The 19,843-nt window shown below is 36.6% G+C and overlaps 1 pseudogene; it reads right to left on the bottom strand.

Moving 5' to 3' along the window:
* Positions 1 to 18,530: 18,530 nt before the first annotated feature.
* LOC101722829 (hydroxymethylglutaryl-CoA synthase, cytoplasmic pseudogene) lies at positions 18,531 to 19,583 on the bottom strand (annotated as a pseudogene).
* Positions 19,584 to 19,843: the final 260 nt, after the last annotated feature.

Consider the following 19,843-nt stretch of genomic DNA (forward strand, 5'->3'; position numbering starts at 1 on the left):
ACCTAAAATGTACCAATAAAAGAATTTAAAAGAAAAAAATACCGTCTCTTGCTTTGGAAACACTTATTCACTGTTCTTGCCATTTTCTGAAGCAGTTCTGGAAGTCCTCTTTTGTGAATATCTTTAGGAACTGTGATCAAAAATATGATGAACACTGCTGTCATGTGCCATCCAATGAAAAGGCAGGCTCATGAAAACATTACAGTGTGGCTGCATCTGCCTTACTCATTGGATCTATTGTTATGTGATATCTGGCTCTTCCTCAAATGTAAAATGACCATGAAAGGTAAACATTTTGAATCAGTTCATGACATTGCAGCAGCCACAACAGTACAAGTAAAGGCAAAAAACAGGATGTACAGAACTGTTTCCGGAAGTGGCAAGAATGACGGGTAAGTCTGTTCCAAGTGAGGGAGATTTTCTTGGGGCTTACTGGCAATGTGTTGTTACTATAATGATTTTTTAAAATTTAAATATTCACTATAATTTTGATCACACAGCTGGGAATAGCGGGTGATACAATAAGTGCCAGTGAATTGGTTAGGAATTGTGTGCAGGTTGAAAAAAATCCCTTAGGTAATTCTGTATAGCATTTTCCTTGCCTGGGGAAGCACAGGGGTAGGACATTCATTGTCATTGCATTTTCATGGTCTGTGATGTCTTGAGATTCTTAACCTTTACTTCTCTCCCTCCTAAAAAACTGTATGTCAAAAATAAGACTTCAGAGATCTTGAGACACTCCATTGAGTGAAAGAACTCAGCAAATTCTTGTCCCTGCAAACTGCATTGCTAGTCACTCAACAAATATTTACTGTAATCAAGAAATATTTTTTGTCAAATGATATGTTTGGAAATGAAAGGTGTAAGATACAGTTCTAATCCTCAAAGGGCTCATTGTCTAGTTAAAGCAGAAGGAAAGTAAAAAGGTACTTCCCAGAAGTATGCAGGCAAGTGTGCTGAGGAGGCTTAGAAAAGATATCAGAAACCTTAGAAGGAAACATCAGTAGATCCAGAAGTTAACACAGTAATTAGGTCTCAATCCAGAGAGAAACTAGAGGTTCAATGAAATGAAACAGCTGTGGAAAAAAGATGAAATTCCTCTATGCCTGTGAGTTGTTAATTCTAAAACCAAAACCCTACTTTTGGTTATCCTTACCCAATTGCTAAATGAATTTTATTTACTGTCCACATTAATCAGTCATCAATTTATTTACTAGCAAAGGAGGAAAAATTTCTGTAAACATTTTGACACCATTCAATATAAGCAACCTGTGCACACTTCTATAGGACAATAAAATGGTTTTCATTAGTGGTTTTGTAGTTTAAATACCTCTGGAGGCCTAAACAGTTTAAAAACAATACATTGAGGATACACCATCAGTACACGTCTCTCAGAGATGCCATAGAACAAAACAAAAGCTCTGATTTGTAAAACAGAGAAAATGAGAACAACTTTTGCATTTTCTCTGCCAGGTAAATATGGTGAGCAATCATTCTACTTTCCTGTAGAAAAAGTGCTTTCATAACATAATAGGAGGCAAATTTTCCCAGGAATCATAATTTCTGAAGTCCCATTTCTAGGAAAATTTATTTACCAGACAATTAGAATATGTGCTATCTCTCTCTTTACAAATACCAAGACAATTTGGAGGGTATGGAAAGTCTGTGGTTGTCCTTCAGTTTTTCCTGTATTCTAAGAAATGTGCTGTATAGTTACATTTCTTTTCATATCAATATATCCTTTGAGTTCAAGGTGAAATCTCTCCCCTAAGCTACAAAATCACCAAAGACCTCAACTAACCTTATAACCAGGCACTTGGTCTCCAAAGCTAGATAGAGAATACAAATTTTTCCTTTTCTAAGCCAAGAAAGTTAGATTTAGAATGCTAATGTGAGGAGTTAGATCAGTTTTCTAAATAAATGAGATCAAATCAGTCTCTCTCTAGTTCTCATCAAAACATCTACTTTTAACTTAATCACTGTTTAATCACTGTTTCCTTCAATAGGAGTAACTAAATTCTACAAGTATTGAAGTTATCTAATTCATTTTCCCAAACCAGTTTTAGTGTGTCCTTGTTCTCTGGGACTACTGTAGGTTGCATTATGAGTCCCCCGAAAATGTCCGTGTATCAATCACAAAACCTGTGAATATATTATCTTCAATGGCAAAAGATCTCACACATGTGATTATGGAAGGACCTGACAATGAGGAAAGTAACCAGGATTTTGCAGGTGGGGCCAATGTCATCATAAGACTCTTTATAAAAGGGAGGCAACAGGGCCAAGGTTAGCAGGAGAGGCAAGGACAGAAGTGAGAGATAACATAGTATTATGAAAATAGGGAGCCACAAGACAAGACCTGCAGTCAGCTTGTAGAAGCTGAAAAAAGTCAAGAAAGGGAATGGTCCCAGAATGTCCTGAGGGAAACAGCTTTGCTGATACATTGACCTCATCACAGTGAGCCTGGAGTTGGATGCCAGATCTACAGGACTGTAAGATAATAAAATTGTATTATTTCCAGCCACTAAATTTGCAGTAATTCATTATATCAGTAATAGGAAATTAATAGTGTACAAATAGGCACTCAATTTATGTTAAATGATGTGAATGAATGAATTTAAATTCAGGTCCCTAACCAAAAAGAGTCATGTAAGAATAGCAGTAAGTTTCACTGTAGCTGATTATAATTGTCATTACTGAAACAGAAAAGATAAAGGGATTCTCTAAATCTCTCACTAGTTTTTAGGTGGCTTCCAACTGAGATGTGTAAAAATAGGGCTCACTCTTGCTTTTTGCAAGAGATGTAAGGAACAGACATGTAACACAAAGCCTTGAATGTTTAATGTGGCACAAGGAAAGCAGAAAGACCCTTCAACATAAACTTGCTGGTTTTCTCTGTAGATCAAGTCAGAATTTAAAGTCTTGCTTTTAGCAGACAAATCCTTCATAGCTGAATAAGAAGTAAAAGTGTGATTATTTTTCAAACTGTAAAATGTTGGAAGTCTGAGTTGTATTCCTATGAATGTATTCCGCTCATTCCTATGAAACAAAAACCTTGAAAGTGAAGAATAACAGATTTTTTAAAATTCCATTGTTTTAATATGTCAACTTTATTACTAAAGTTAACATATTAGTAGGTTACTAGCAAGCTTGCATAGTGTTTGGGAAATACTGTATTTTTTGTTAGGGTAAGTAACTGTATATTTTGTTGTAGATTTGTGACCCTTCCTCATTATGCCCCCAAAGCACTAATTTCCACAAAGGAAATATGGGATAAATTTGTATTTTAAAAAATTATTAATTCTGCTGTGTGAGTAAAAGAGTATCTCCCCACTTTTCTATTTCACGATAGCAGCTCAGTTGTGTTTTTTGCACAGCCACCACAAACCCAGAACAGTAAATGCTTTTCCTACACGTATGTTAAGAAGCAGCTTCTCTCATTTTCCTTTGTGATCCAATGCAAATTAAGTCCCTTTCTATAATGAAAGTCATAAGTTTTGAAACCTGAAGTCCTCAGAATTGAGAATTTCTGTTCTGTTTTTTTAAAGTTTTTTATAGAAAATTCACAAAAGTAGAAAATCTAAAACTGCAATTTTCAACAACATAACATTCATGGCCTAACTTGTTTACTTCTATTATCCCCCTTGCAAATACAGCCACCCCACGAGACACTTTCTCTTCCAGATGTACTAAATTTAAATCAGTCTAAATGTACTTGAAAACCCTTCAACTAATTTTGGTATGTCAGATGTAAGAATTTCTTCAAAAAAACCTTTATTTTGGAACTTAGTTAAATCAGGAAAGAAAATGTACGTATTTACCATTGTATACAGCCATTGTTTTGAAATTCTATGTATAATTTGTGGAATGGCTAAATGGAACTAAGTAACATGTTTTACCTCACTTATTTCATAGAGAAAATTAATAAATATGTCTCAAGCGTTTGAGACTACAACACATCATTATACAATAAAGCTCTTCAACTTATTCCTACAGGTAAGTGAAATTTTGTAGTGATTGAGGTACATCCCCCACACACCAACCCACACCTGCTGGAAACTACTTTCCCACTATTTCCACAAGCTCAAATATTTTAGAATCCACAGGTGAGATTATGCATTACTTTTCTATGCTTATAGGAACCTTAAAATCTTCCATTTTGCATACTTCATTTTTTAAAGGATTGTTTTCAATTATTTTATTAATCATAAAATTGTTCTTCCTATTGTTTTAATTTCTCCTAACACTGAATCTGTGAAAGCCCTTTCAGAAGGGTGACAAATAGAATTTATTTTAAAATTTCCTATCCCTCAAGACTGGTACTATGAGGATATCAGTTATTCTACTGAATAAAAACTGCTAAAATTCTTGCTGTTAAGGATAAATTAAGAGCAAAACAGCTGGTAAATTCAAAAATGTAAATGTAGACTAGGCTTTCCATGTTTAACTACCAGTTTATTGTAAAAGCAACAAATTGTCCAAATTTGAGGCAGCTCCAATGTGATAGCGAAAGCCCAAAGCCCATTTCTCTCTGGTCATGGTTCCCCATGGCCCAAGGTAATACAGAAAGTGTTAAAAATATAGTGGATCCTTGACTTAACTCAATTCCTCCTAGAGAGCTAGTTGTAACTCAGGTTGGTCAATTGAAGGCTCAGGCTCCTCTACACAGCCTTCCAAGTCTCTCTCCTGTACACAGGCAGATCTCAGTGTCCTTAGGGAAACATTGGCCCAGGATTTCTCAACCTCACACAGGAAAGGATATTGTCATGTTCCTTCCAGAACTCTTTAAGGGTTAAATCTGTATCTGAGCCCATCCAGAAGCACAAGCAGCTGGTATTTAGGTCATAACTCAAATCTTTGTAAGTTAAACCTAAATTCCAGTCACAACCCAAGTTCATGTGTCAGGCCGGTCCTAACTTGAGGGCCCACTGTCCCAAGCAAGCGCTCACTGCCAGAGCATGTGGAAGCCAGTGCTATCAGGGCAAACTAGGACTATACTAGGAAAAAGGAAAAACATTTTATTGAGATAACATCAAGGAGAAAATAAATCTCAAATTGACCTCTCTCATAGGTTGGTAGCAGGGGAATTCACAGGAAGGGAGAGGACAGAAGCTTCTTGTTGATTAAATGGAGGAAATAGGTATTCGTCTTCTTTCAAACAGGTGTAGGCAGTCGTGGTGCCTTCTCACAGATCTTGTGTTTCTTTTTCGCATTTTATCTTGCTAGGGGGAGGGTTTCTGAGCATGTGCAAAAACAGGCCATCAGTGAAAGGAGCTAGCATTTGCCCATGTCCATTCTTGCAAAGCTGGTTTCAAACTCTCCTTTTTGGATTCTGGAAGCAAATGACATAGCCACTTTGTTAATTTACAGGATTTATGTTGGCTATGTCCAAGCCTTAGCTGATTTCACCAATGAAGTTTCAGGCTCAGCACCTATTCCAAGAGTTGCTCACTGAACTTTTTATTTGTGGTGTTGGGGATCAAACCCAGGGACCTCCTGCATGCTAGGTCCAAGTGTTTCTCAAATATGAGCTGCTCAGTAGGATACTTCAAATATAAATATTTAGTGGTTGTAGTACTGGAAAGGGTTACTAGATATGTCATTCTCACTTTGAATCAAATCAGTGTTCTTGAAATCTAGCTTCACTAGAAGGTGCAAATGTATGACCTTCAAATGTTCTAGTGTAGCACATGTGCTTGTAGCTATTAATCCAAACTGCGTCTTTATAGTTTCATGGAAGAATAACAGATCCTCTTTAAAGGTGTAATAAAATCTTTTTATATTCCAGCAAAGGATTCATTTACCTAATGCAAACATTTAAAAGCACTGACCTTTATACTTTCATAATCATTAACATTAGAGAACGTGTATCTCACTATGTCTTTTAATCAGAATATTTTATGGAAAATCTCTAACAGAAAATTCTAAAATTTTGTGAAAATAAAGTATTTTTCTCAGTATTTAGAATACAGCTTCTATCAAATATGCCTGCAAAATCAGTTGATTTTTCCTTGTTTTCAGGCATGGGATGCTTAAAAGAATTTAGGATTAGCAATACTCTTTGAATTATATTTCAAATTTCTGCGCACTTTCAATGTATATGTATCAGTAGTCCTCAATGATTTTGAAATAACAAAAGTAAAAGCATATTGTAAATCTAAGTAAAAAACACACAGATTTCCTTTCCCAGCTTTCCTCTGTGACCTTAGGAAAGTCTTTTAAACCTTAAATTCCTCGTTGGAAAAGCGAGATGATGTTCATCATTTAGAATCACTGAGGACTAAATGATCTGGCAGCTAAAATGACTTAGCCTGTTGTTACAGTTTTTAATCCTGATGTCCCCCAAGCCTCATCCTCTCCTAGGTGAGCTTTGGGGAGGTAAAGGGCTCATGGGGGCATGATTCTTATCGGTGTGAATTAGTCCACTGAGGTAGCTAATGTGATGTTGGGAGGGGAAGCCTGGAGGGAGAGGGTGGTACCTGAGGGCGTGGCTTGGAAGGGTCTGTTTCCTTTCCCCTCCCTGGATCTCCTTCCTCCCCCTCCCCCTCCCCCTCCCCCCTCCCCTCTCCCCCTCTCCCCCTCTCCCCCTCTCCCCCCGTCTCCCCCTCTCCCCCTCTCCCCCTCTCCCCCTCTCCCCTCTCCCCCTCCCCCCTCCCCCCCTCCCCCCCCCCCCCCCCCCCCCCCCCCCTCCCCCTGCCACTATGCCATGGGTTTTTTCTCCTGGGCCATGACCCTCTGCCAGACCAGACGACCTGCCTTGCAGCAAGTAACTAAGGACTGAAACCTCTATAAATCCCCCCTCCTTTGACTTGTAAGTGTCGCACATTTTGTCCCAGCATTAATAGTAAAATATGTCTTCCAGGCGGGGGATTTAGCTCAGTGGTTCTGGTGCCTGCCTCACAAGTGCAAGGTCCTTAGTTCGATCCCCGGTCCCCCCCCATCACCAAAAAAAGGTAAAATATATGTCTTCTGTAGCAGAGCTCCACGGTGAGGGGCCACTTGAAGTGAACTTACCCAGCTGGCCTTATTCCTTGTTCTGGGACCTAGACCCTCTACTTTGTTGTCTCTGACCCTGGGGGGAACAAGGATAAATGACAAAAAGACACAATTTTTTTTCTTAGTAGGCAGAGGACCCCCCTGCCATGTGTGTGACTCATCTTACCTTTATTCATCCAGCACAGGCAATCAAAGTAACATGGGATTCATCTGATTTCCAATGTCCATTAGCATATGCTCTGAGAAACAACTCAACCTCAGCTGGCTTAAATTTTCCTCAACCTGCAATACACAATGCAGCCTTCTCCTTTGTGCTCACAGAGGAGGCCAATTAGGCCTCAATTCTCCTCTGGTCTCCTGCAGTCTTCTAATTCCTAACTTTATCAGTACATTTTTCATTTCTTCCTCCTCTCAGCTGCTGCTACTGCACTGTCCTCAGAGGAGAGCCACTGTTTATCATCAGGGGTCACTGTAATGATTTTTTAAAAGGGACTAAAATTGCCCTCTTTTTCTGTGTGAACATCAACTCAGCTTACCTTGTCCTTGTTAAGGACATTATTTCTAAACATTTGTCACCTTCGTGCTAACTATACTAATGGTAATGGCATGAATCATTAATGTTCTATATAGCTCACATAACCCTCACAGCTCTATGAAGAAGGCACCGTTAATATCTAGAATTTACAAATAATAAAACCAAGACAATAGCTGAAGCATTTGTCCAAGAGTGTCAGTAGAATAAGTCACAGGCCCCAGAAATCTGAGCATGATCCTGACTGAAGTGTCCTCTTCATTGGCTCTGTCCAGTTATTCCTGCACAGCACAAGGTATTCATGAATGTCTAGGCCTATAACTCAGTATGTGTGTGTGTGTGTGTATATATGTGTGCACACACATATTCACCTTAGGGAATTGGTACATATGCATATTATATCTTGATCATCTTTGGTTGCCTTCCTCCCTGACCTCCCATCTCATTTGATTCTTTTTTCTATTATTCCATGTTTGCTATAAATATTTACATTCCTCGTGTGGAGTTGGTACATGCACAGAACACATCTTAATTCCTTTTCTATCCTCTTTCCCTCACTCTCTTGATCCTCTTCCTACATAAGAAAGATGTATCTCCCTACTTCCTATTACCTTTTAATTTCCTCTTTATTTATGTGAATTTCTCATATAAGAGAAGCCACGTGTTATTTTAAGATTGCATGTTTGATTCATCATTCTTAATACTTTCTTCAGATCACTCGCATGATACACACGAAGAGTAACATAATTAGCACTGGGTGGGTATTTAGCTCAGTGGTTTCGCCGCCTGCTGCGCAAGCGCAAGGACCTGAGTTCGATCCCCAGTACCAAAAAATCAAAACACATAATTAGCACTTAGGACTTCCATCCTGAGGTGCAGGCATATCAAAATGTTAAAGGATACCACTTCTCTCTCTCATTACTAAGTACCACTTATTGTTCTACTCAACTTTAGGGCAGGAGGCCCAATCTTATTACTTGCCTAAGAGATAAAGGGTCAGAAATGCTCAGCAAATAACAATAATGACTCTCACATTTACATTGAAAAATAGGTCCATAATAAGGAATATAAAGTTCTAGATGGTATTAAAAGGGCAGAGGTTCTATATCTAGTAGTAGCAGGTAAGATTAGAAGTATAAAATTTATAATCATAACTTGAAGATAACAATGCAATTGTGAAAAGAGCAACAATCATTTGTTTAAAGTATTGGCTTTACATTTAAATGTGTTGTATTTCAAAGGTCTTGGGGCAGGAAAGGTGACAAAATCTATGTGCTAGCCAATGTAATCAGCCTGTATTTCTTCCAATTTTCTTTACAAAAGAATCAATTAGTGTCGGACTTTATTTACCTGGATGGATAGAAAATTATATATTGGTAATACATTTTAAAACCACTGCCTTTAGCATCCTTCACCTATAAAATTTGTTTTTTCTTCTGTTATGTTTCCTGAATCTTTTGGCTCTTGCAATGAGCTTCACTTCGTTTGTTAATTTATTTGCAATACTGGGGAACCTTAGCACTAAGCTATATCTCCGGTGCAACGGCTATATCTTTTTTTATATTTTAATTTTGAGGAGGTGTCTCTAAATTCCTGGGTTGCCCATGCTGGGCTCTGACCTGCAATCCTGCTGGGACTACAGGTGCCACCTTTGACAGTACTGTGAGAAGTGCTGCTGTTACTGGTGGGGATGCATATATGGTAATAACTATGATTTGCATTTTTAAATGAGCTCTGACATCTAAATTTTACTGTAATTATATTATTATAATTTTTTCTCAGACTTGGCAAGCACTACATTACACATATTTATCATCTCACTTGATTTTTATATTAAATAGGAGAGCATGTATTTGCACTTCTGCTTCCCACACTCTTTATTATAACATTTAAAACACTTTAGTACCAGTCAATTAAATAATTGTCACCAGAGTAAAACAATTTTATTCAGGTCTAACCTTCAGGTTATCATAATGCTTGTTATATAGTAGGTTTCATTTAATGTTTGTCGAATTAATCATTAGTGCTTTTTGAAAGATTCAACCATTCATACAAATGAGCAACCATTTTTTCTTTTTCTCATGTTTGAGAAGTAGGAGCAGGCATTCTTGTATCATTGAGCTACACTCCCAGTGTTTTATTTTTTGTTTTAAGATAATGTCTCAGGAAGTTGCCCAGGTGAGACACAAATTTGTGATCATCCTGCCTCAGCCTCCCTCAGAGCTGGGCTCAGAGACCTATGCCACTGTGTCTAGCTGCATCATTTCCATTGATGACTACAATTCAGAATCCAAATGTGCATAGGAAATTATTCCTATTTACTCTCAAGTTCAGTTGATACCACTATGTCAGCAAGTTAATTTTCTATTGTTTCCCAAACTATAGATGATTCAAGGCATATTTAATCTGTTTCAAAGTGCTAGATACTAAAATTTCTGATTACAGTTATTGAAAGAGAAAAGATTTATCTAGTAGTAAGTATGCTTGGGAGGAAAAAGTATAAATCTATCTGTGAGATATATTTAAATATACCAACTATTAAAACATATGGGGCCGGGGATTTAGCTCAATGGTTTCACTGCCTGCTGCGCAAAGCACAAGGACCCGAGTTCAATCCCCAGTACCAAAAAAACACCAAAAAACTCATATGTACATACATGCACATATGGATGATATTGATGAATCATTTTATGTATTTTGTGTTTAAAAATTGATGTCAATACTATAATACTAGTAGGAGCTCAGAGGATTGAGATAAAATGTTGTAAGCTTTCAAATAATAGTAATATTTTTATTCAATAACATAAATTTATACATATTTATGCATAGCAATAATTTTGAGTGAATGTTAAGATCATTACTGTGACATTTTCCATTTATTGTTTCCACCCTCCCTATATCAAACTGTGTCTAAGAACCCATAACTGTCACTCTTAGAACATTTCACTATGTGTTCAGTCTTTCTACCCTGATCATACTGTCTCTTGCACCTACAATGGACACTGCATTGGCCTTTTCAAAATTTAGTATTTGTAAAGTACCCAGGCTGGTTTGAATACCTTCTGCTTCTGTATTTCCTTGTGTAGGTATATATTGTTTTGTATAGTGCATTTATATTGCTCTTTTTACATTATACTATGAAGCTCTATTTATATAATTTTTATATTTGTGTGTTTAAATGGAAATGATGCCTCCTCCTCTTTAATATTTTTGTGCCTATCTACACTCCAATACCTGTTGAATGAAAAAGTAAAAAAGTATGCATTTTAAAAGTTTCTGTCTTTTATCTTATGGGATTCTCCCTGCAGAAGTAATAATGGATTTCTACTTTAGAATACCTGCAAAGAATCAGAGGTTCCAGGTTGCACCTCAGAATACATTTAGATTTGCTGGGTATAAATGTTCCATTCTGGATTCCTAATGTATAATATGACTGTATGACATGGTAGCACACAGGAATGTGGACATTCAGCTGAAAAAGTGGACTACAGAAAAACTAAACCTCAAATTTCTCTATTTTAGCTTGTTTCCAAAAATCACAGTATAGAAATCTCAATTCCATAAAGTAAATCCATAGCCCAAGGGATAATTTAGATCACCACTAGATTTTTATTCTACATTATCTATTTTTATTTTTCTTTGTTGTTGTATTTTTAATGAACAAGAAAGATAAGAGGACAAAATCCTCACTGATGTGAAGAAAACAAGACTTAATATATTTAATTGAAAAGAACATTGTGGCCATATATAATTAATATCTGAGACTGTAAATGTATTTCTTTTTAGTATAATTTTTAGCAGTTTGAAAGCCATGGGAAAAGACAGGGAGACAATTTTAATATAAATTAAGAAAGTTAGAAAACAATAGTGTTGTAAGGGGAATAAATGTAGGGCCACATGAGCTTAATATTTTGGGGGTTAACCCAGAGATTTTGTCAGATGGCATACTATACAGTACTGTCTCCATAGATCAATGGCATAAAATTTGTAGGCTGAATTTATTTAGGAAATTAAATTAGTATCCAACAGGGAAGCCTGAATTTTTATCCATTTACTCTAGGATTCCTGTATTTTTCCACAAAACTGAGTGTAAATTATAGTTTAAAATGTGAGAAAAAAACTCATTCATCTAAATTACCTACATACTTCATATGAACTCCTTCCTGAGTTTCTTCTGTCATGATTGTTTTCATCTCTAAATGTAAATTGATCCAAGCTCACCAGGGGCTTCTAATGAAGATTTTCAGCTGCAAAGCTCTCTGTGCATTTCACTTCCAATACTTCCCACAAATTCTGTACATTTAGGTAAACAACCTGCCCCATCTTCATATTTCTGTCACTTCCCAACTGAATTATAAACACAGAACGATCAATACTTTTCCTAAATATTCAGAACCTTAGACTTTTTTTTTTTTTTTTTGCTTATGGTAGATTCAGAAAGAAGTTACTTTTATAGAGGAGGAATTCGATTGCCTTTGTGGACAACAAGTACTGCAGAATCAACTAAAGAAAAATAATCATGTAAACACTGCGCATACTCTTGCTGGGCATGCATGCAGGCTGCCCTGAGGGAACACGCTGGAAAAGACCCCCCAAAATGCACTCATGGAACCTGTGCTGTTTCTCCCCAGGGCAGAAAAGTGTGTGATTTCACTCTGAGACAGCACAAGTGCATTTATCACTAACAAAATACTTTTATTTCCTTTCATTCTCCCTTCTTAATCCTTTTCAATGTTGATCTTTTAGCTGCCTGGTAATCACTTCTACCTGGTAATTGACATTTTTAATTGCAGTAGCCAAGCTAAGCTCATTAGCATCCAAATCTGTGCTTTCTCTGTCTTTCAAGTTTATTAATACCATAAACGTCTTCTCACCAGGCACACTATTTTTTACCTCATCCTCTAATTCCTTGCTCTTCGTATCTACTCTGTTGCTGCCTATCCTTTTTCTCTGACATTCTGTAGGCAGTCCTTTAGCTCTGTAGTTCTGATGCTTTCCCCATTTGACCCTCTTCTGGGCTCTTTAATTCAAACCAGTTCTTCCTGGGAAACCATGAGCCATGACACGCTGCCCTGCAGTGTCTTCCCTCTCTGCTCTATAAACTGTATTCCAATCTCTCTACTCACGTCCCTGGATCTATTGAATGTCATCTTCCAGTATGCCCATCCCTGTCCAACTGTCATCAAACCACTCTGCTTTCTTTTCTCTGCAAATTCTTCCATTTTATAACTATTTTAATTGGCATGTATTTATACATATTTATGAAATACAATACAGTAATTCCATACATGCATACAATGTATGATCAAGTCTGGATAATTACCATTTTCCATCTCCTCATATACTTATCACTTCTTTGTTTTGGGAATTTTCAAATTCTTCTATTTCTACTCATTCTTTAAACTCTTCTAATTCTTCTATTTAAACTCATAATAAGTTTTTATAAACTATAGACATGCTACTGTGTTTGGGAACACTAGAACTTCTCTTATCTAACTTTATTTTGGTACCTCTTATCTTACCTCACTATACCTCCTCTGTTTCCTACAGCCCCTAGCCTCCAATGACCAATATTCTATTTTCTGCTTCTAAGAAGTTAACTGCCAATATGACTGGGATCATGCTATATTTGTCTTTCTGTTTCTAGTTTATTTCACTTAATCTCATCTCCTCCAGTTCTATCTATGTAGCCACAAATAACATTGCATTCTTTTTATGGCTGAATGCACTTCTGTCCAGTGTACTATGTATAGTATATATTTTATCTAGTGTCTTTCAATAGGCACTTCTGTTGATCAACACCTTGGCCATTAGCATAGTGGTATAGTAGACATGGGAGTAACTCTTCGGTATGCTGACTTTCTTTTTAGTATATGTGCTGCCGAAGCGAGCACATGCTGACTTTCTTTTGAATGTGGTTAGTAGTGGAATAGCTGGATCATGTAATACTTGTATTTCTAGATTTCTCCTGTACTTACATATTGTTTTCCATAAGGAATATACTAATTTGCATTCTCTCTAACAGCATACGGAAGTTCTCCTTTCTCCAAAATCTCACAAGCATTGGTAAATGGTTTTTTTGTTTCATAGCCCTTCTAAATGGGATGAGATGATATCTTATTGTGATTTTGATTTGTAGCTCCCTGATTAGTCATGCTGATCATTATTGATATATTGGTCACTTGTATTTTCTCTTTTGAGAAATGTCTTTTCAGGTCACTTACCCATTATTTGATCAGGGTATTTTTTTCTTTGCAGTTGGGTTTCTTGAGTTCATTATATATTCAAATATTAATTCCTTGTTGGGTGAATAGTAAGCAAATATTTTCTCCCACCTGCTGGTTGTCTCTTTACTCTTGATTTCCTTTGTTTGAAGAAGCTTCGTACTTTGATCTAATCGCATTGGTCTACTTTTGATGGTATTGCCTGGGTTTTTAGGATTTTACCTGAACAAAATCTCATTCAGATATCTTGTAGTTTGGTTTTCTTTCAATACTTTCATTCCTTCAGGCCTTACCTTTAAGTACTGTATTTGCTACATTTTAAGTTGATTTTTGTAAAAGGTGAGAGATAAGGATCTAGTTTCATTCTTTCAGATATGGAGAACCAGTTTTCTTTAATGTATGCTTTTAGTACATTGTTGATTGTCAGTTAGCTTTAATACATTGCTTTCTTTACTTTTTCAGCAAGATAATTGCTAAGGTATAAAAATACTATGGAATATTGCATATTGGTTTTAATATTTTGCAACTTTCCTGAATTTATCATTTCTAACAGATTTTTGATACAGTCTAGGTTTTATATGAAATCATATTGTCTACAAATAGAAACAACATGACTTCCTCCCTTGCTATCTGGAGCCCTTTCTGTCCTTCTCTTGTCTGATTGTTCCAGCTACAACTTTTAGCATGCTAAAGAAGAGTAGAGAAAGTAGATGTCTTGTCCTGTTGTAGATCTCAGGGAAAATATTTTTAGATTTTTCTCATTTCTTAGAATGTTAGAGGTGGGTTTAATACACAAATGCAGATATTGTGTTAAGGGCCCCTCTTTGTGTTGATGGTACATCCGTTATCCAATTGTTTTGAGTTTTATGAGGAATTTTGAATGTTATGAAATGACATATCTTTATTGTTTTTACTCATTTTAAAATGCCTTTCTATATTCATGTACTATTCAGATTGATTTACTGAAAAATTTTATTCCATAAACATGATTTTCCTCAAATTAATGCATGTAAATATTGAAGTTTATATGTTGAAAAAGCAAAGATAGTAATATTTTTCCCTAAAAGCTGTCTTTTTGTGATTGACTCTACCATACCAATTTATCTGTAGTTATTGTTCACCCAGTAAATATGTTTTCCCATAATTTCACTCACTTTACATCATTTCAGTGTCTTCAGGTGTTTGGTGTATTTCTGATCTGTGTTTATTACATTGATTTGAAAATCTTTCATCTAACGGATAACATTATCAGTTAATGGCCACAAATTCACAAAGAACAAGCATTCATACTGTATAAAAGTAAAAGACAACTTACAATCAGAAGTTTTGGGTTATCCTCATTCACAGGCACTACTATCTACCATTTCGGGTTTTGTTAAATACTCACCAAGTTGATCTGTTCTCCATACAGTTAATCTTTGTTTTAATGTCCCTATAAATTTGCCTGTTCTTGTTAGCCATTCCTTTCTGTGTGGCACTCTTTCAATGCATGTTTAATGTCCTTTTTCATAAAACTGCATGATTTACAAATTTTGCTAGTGAGATTCCATTAGTAGTAAATTCTTAATACTGTATTTTAATTTTTTGTTTTGGTTTTTAAAAATGCTTTTTCAACTTTTTTATAAAGGACAGAAGGGTACAAATTTTGAGGCTACACTTATTTTTACTTAAGCACATTGAAAATGTCATTTCATTTTTTGGTACTTGTGATTAAAAAGTCTATTGTAGTCTATTTTGTTGATATGAACTTCCTTAGTTGAATTTTTAAATATTTATTCCTAGTTTCTTTGTTTTGATAGTGAACATTAACCTTACAATTTATCTTCATTAGATTATTTTTTATTCATCCTACTGTATAGAATTTTTCCTTTCTAAATTTGGAGACCTATGTCTTTTAACATCTAGAAAATTTTGAGACTATTGTATTTAATATTTTTTTCTCAGTATTTCCACTTCTCTCTACCAAAATTCCTATTAAAAATAGAAAATAAGAGATAATATATTACTTCATTCAACTGTCTTCATCCTCTTTTCATATTTTTTCTGTATCTCTCTAGATTACTTAAAATTTAAGTTTATCTTCCATTTTACTCTTACATCAGAATTATTCCATATCTAGTAGATTTTGTAATGAATTATATTTTAAAGTATTTTAAATTTGCAGAAAAATTATAAGTATTGTATTAAAATTTTCCATATAACCCACAATTTCCCAAACCATTAACATTTTACATTAATATGATACATTGTTATACTCAATGAAGTAATACTGACATATTAAGTAAATTCTACATTTCGTTTCAATTTCATAAGTTTTTATCTAATGTACATTTTCTCTTCCTGGATTCCATTCAGAATACATTACATTTAGTTGTCATGTGACTTTAGGATTTTTTTGGGCGCGGCCCTTCTTGCCTTGTTTTTGATGTGTATTGACCAAGTATTTTTTAGAACACCCTGCTGTTGAGGGTTTTTGGACATTTTCCTCTAGGCTGGGATAATTGGTTATTGAGAAGAAGACAGAGGTAAAGTGCCATTGTATTCACATCCTATTAAGGGTATGCATACCCCAGTGATGGCAAACCTTTTAGAGAGGAGTGAGTGCCCAAACTTCATCCCATTTGTTGCAAAGTGCCAACACTTCAATTAAACCTGAATACTGAGGTTTTAATTTAGAAAAATTATATGCCATGCATTAACATCTTTTGTCTTAAAAGAAAAACAACACTCATGCCATAGGTTGGCCACCACTGAGACTGTCCACGTGATTTCTACCTCTTGCTATTGGCCTTGAGCGCTTTGTGCTTATCCAGTTTCCCCGCCATGAATTTAGCTTCCCTTACACATCCGTCCACTTCACACTATGATCCTGGAAGCAAGTAACTATGCACAGCGAGCAGTGGTGCTTCATCCTTGGTGATACTCCTCAAGTTAAAGTATCCGTGTAAATTGTCTGGAATTCTTCTGTATGGAATGCGTGGTGTCTTTCTCCTACATTAGTCTGTTCCTCAATTTTTACAGCTTTGGCTCCAGAACCTCTGTAGGATCTTCCATCCTGTGCTTCTGTGACACTTCCGGCTCAGTGAGATTCTTTTCATTTCTTAGTTTTTATTTCTCTAAAACTTCAGAGTTATTCACCTCACCAAGGAGAGGTGTGTAGGTAATATGCTGTGCCAGTATTACCAGGCTTGCCCTTTGCTGGCAATGGACTTGGAGAAAACCACTCCCTGGCACCCAAATATTAAATTACTTTTTTCAAAACATGCTGAACTCCCAACACTTGCAAGAGTATTACATGTACCATTTTCCCACCATTCTTCTTACATTAATCTACATCAGTGGATGATAAATTGAAGTCATTTAAACAAATTATGACCGTACAAACCAAAATACTACAGTTAATATTAGACAAGAGTATCTTGCAAACATTGTATTACATATAACCTTGCAATCTGAAACTATACATTTCATATTTGTAAATAGTTATTTTAGATAACAGAAACTTCACAAAATTTAACAGCAAAAAAAGTTTTAAAAATTTAGTTCTATACATTAGTTCCAACTCTGTAGTTTACAACCTATAAGGTTCATATCATAGTTCAGCACCAAAAACATCTATAAAGCTTTCCAAACAATCTTATTTATCCCACATGGCAGGAATTTTTTTCTTTTGTTTTTTAATAAAGGTTGAAAGTCTTAGAAAAGCCTTATAAATGCTAATTCCAAGCTTGAAGTAGAATCTCTTTTTGACTAGTCAGACTATGTAAAAACTTGGGGTGTACTGTACTTTCTTAGTTTCACTGGACACACGCACACATTAAACAAAAGGAGAGAACTCTTACACGATGAATTTAAGTTGTCAGTCTAAAAATTACATTTATAACACTGAATCAGAAGTAACCTAATAATGCCCTGCCCCATCCTCTCTATTTGAATTTTTAAAGGGAGCCAAAACATGTTTCCTGTGTCTTTTAAAATAAGGTGCAAAGAAAGACTGTAACAACAAGCTTCCTCATACATAGCTCCAATAACATCAAGGTTGTGAGGAGATAGTCCATTATGAACTGATCAGGAACAATCAGTTCCTATAGCTGTATCCACAGCTCCTGAATGAATCACGTTTTCTATGCAAAGCCTGCTCAGTGCTAGCATTTCTCTGTTCAGGGGTCATTACAGTAACTTGTCACTGCAGGCCTTGACGTTAGGCAATATTCCACAGTCCAGAATCAGTGTGACTGTCCTCTTTTTGTCCCTCTTTAGGATGTATAATCCTAGAAAAAGTGTATGTTTCATCATTTTCAAACAAGGATTGTTCATATTACATTTTAAGACCCCATTTCCTAAGCTAGAAAGGTTTTTCAAAAGCCATGTGTACTTTCATTAATAATCTTTGTTCAAAGTATAGAATTTTACTTCTTTAAAAAAGAATTTAAACTGGTGACTACTACTTCTGTTTTCTCCTGACAGATGCACATGATTTGAATCGGGTTGAAAAACTAGACTCCATGCATATAAATGCCAGAGGAGTAGAAAGTTTTACATAGCCCACAGTGTCAGTCCAGTGTGTTTGGCACTGACTGGACCACAAAGGAAGCTGTTAGCAAGCTGAGCAAAGGGACTTTTCCAAAAATGGAGATAATTGTGTAGGTTCTCTGTCAGTCACATAAAATTTAACAACATGTAATCCTTTAAACTGACCCAGACCTCCCATTCCTCCAGCCCTTCCCATGCCCCCAGCCCAGCCCACTGTGAAGTCTTGTACCTCACAGAGCAGCACTTTAATGCTCCTTGTTACTAATGACACCTGCCGGGGCTTCTGTTGCTGTTTCAGGAAGTCTTGGCACTTTCTTAGCAGGGCCTGGAACTGCTGCTGTGTTTGAGTGCAAGCGTCCTACTCCCACATCCAAAGTGTCATCACTGGAAGAGGGGCATGGAACGTGAGTTCTTTTGTTCTTTTCCTCCACCCCAGGAGCTACCGTGTTCCTTCAGAGAATCTACTGAACACTGGGGATGTAGCCAGTCATGTAATAAGTGACTTCTGAGCTTCATGCTTTCATCAAAGACATCAGGTGCCACACAAGCTCTTCAGTCAAGCCTTGACTTTAAGCACATAATCGTGCTGTTATTTTCTGAAGAGCAGACTCTGGTGTTGCCATCTTGTATGACTGTGAGTGGCAGCCAAACCAGAAGCTTAGGTGAGCACTGCACTCCCCTTTCCTGCCAATTGCTGAGGGGAGAAGTATGCAGGAATGGAAGCAAGGGCAGCATCAACCAAAGATCTGTACATATTTCCATTGTGATTCCATACAAGCAAAGAAGCCTTTGTTTTCAGATTAAAGAGTTCACAACTGGCCTTCATAAATGCCCTTTCCACTTCTCTGTCAAAATAAGTAACTTCTAATTTAACTTCCCCAAAGGCGTCCTGTCCACTCTACATAGTATTTTTATCTCTGATCTGGTCATTAAGGGAGTCATTCCGCATCCTCTGAGCCAGAGATTTCTGAAGTAGTTTGCAATATAGTGAGTGAAAGTTCATGAAGCCAAAATCATTCAAGGTAAAATCTTTATCATTTCCCTCTTTCTGCCACTGGGCACAGATGTTTTCACAGTAGACAGAATAGCAGTGGTCTATTGCAGTGAGGTAGCACTGTATAGAGTTTTCCACCTACTCTAGTATAACCAGAGAGCACATCAGGCTTGTAAAAGTCCTAGGCATGCTGCATCTGTGTCCCACGAAGCCCTCGGTCAAAACTTAAAGGAGGTTTGGCCCAATTAGTAGAGCCATGGCTCAGCACCAGAGCCACCTGTAGTCTGGCATTTCCTGTGCACATACAGCAGCATCTCCTGCAACTCCCAGGGCTCACCGTCCATCCCAAGGGCCAACTCAATCATGCTAGGTCTGGAGATGGAAGCTGCGCTTCTGTGGCATGTGTTAGTCTTATCTAGTCCTCCTCTGTTTCCCAGATTCCTCAGACAGCTGCCTCAAATGACTCTGCAGACTTTGACCCATAGATGATGGCCTCTGTCCCAACCACTGGCCACACAGGGCGACCATAGGAAAGACTCTTCCCTTCAGATGCTAAACCACAGT

The sequence above is a fragment of the Heterocephalus glaber genome, unplaced genomic scaffold (genome assembly GCF_053883595.1).
Source record: "Heterocephalus glaber isolate CG9 unplaced genomic scaffold, H.glaber_assembly_v1.0 deba00001481, whole genome shotgun sequence".
In the NCBI taxonomy this organism is placed as follows: Eukaryota; Metazoa; Chordata; class Mammalia; order Rodentia; family Bathyergidae; genus Heterocephalus; species Heterocephalus glaber.